The sequence below is a fragment of the Elephantulus edwardii genome, unplaced genomic scaffold (genome assembly GCF_000299155.1).
Source record: "Elephantulus edwardii isolate Elephantulus edwardi_28Jun2011 unplaced genomic scaffold, EleEdw1.0 scaffold00064, whole genome shotgun sequence".
Lineage (NCBI taxonomy): Eukaryota > Metazoa > Chordata > Mammalia > Macroscelidea > Macroscelididae > Elephantulus > Elephantulus edwardii.
The window spans coordinates 1,228,114-1,228,891 of NW_006399814.1; positions in this window are offsets into that span (position 1 = coordinate 1,228,114).

The window sequence follows — 778 nt, forward strand, 5'->3', positions numbered from 1 at the left end:
ACACGCGCAGACGGCGCTGCGCAGACAACTCACACACACGCCGGCGCCGCCTCGCCCTGGGGTTTTGGAGCCAAGGCGGCGCGTATCCCTCCGCGGGGGCGGAGCCGCCGAAGCCACGCCCCTCCCCTGAGCCGCGCGCCGGCCCCGCCCACCCGAGCCTCCGCCGCCTCGCAGACCGAGGGCCGAGCCGGGCGCACGCGCCTTTCGGAGGCAGGAGCGCGGCGGCGGGGCCGGGACTCATTTCCTGTAGTAAGAGTCGCGGAGGTACACAGAGTACTTAAAATCACCGCCTTCCGCGCGCTCTCACCCGCCGCGCATGCGCGGGCGCCCGAGGCAGTGCAGGAGGAGTTGCGGGAGCCAATACGAGGGGGTCTTTCAGAGGACTCTGTGGCTGAAGCCAATGACGGGGCGCGGCGCGGGCGAGCGGGGATTCCGGGGACGCCCCCGCCCCGCCCCTGCGGCCGCGCGGGGAAGGTCATCTGCTGGGGCTGTTTCCCGGCTCCGCACGCCCTTTCTCGGCCTCGTCCCCGGGGCATCCCGGGTGCAGGATGCGGGGAGCAGCCTCCGCCCGCCAGGCGCGCAGTTACTCACCGCGTGTGGCGTGTGCGTCACGGCCGCCGCTGTTCGTGCTCACGTGGGAGGCGGCCCCTCCTGCCCTCCGCCACCCGGAACCTCCCGCGACCCTCTGATGATCCCGGCCTCTCCTCCCACCTGGGCGCCCCCCCCCCCCCCCCCCCCCCGGGGCCCCCCCCCCCCCCCCCGGGCCCAGCTGCTGCCC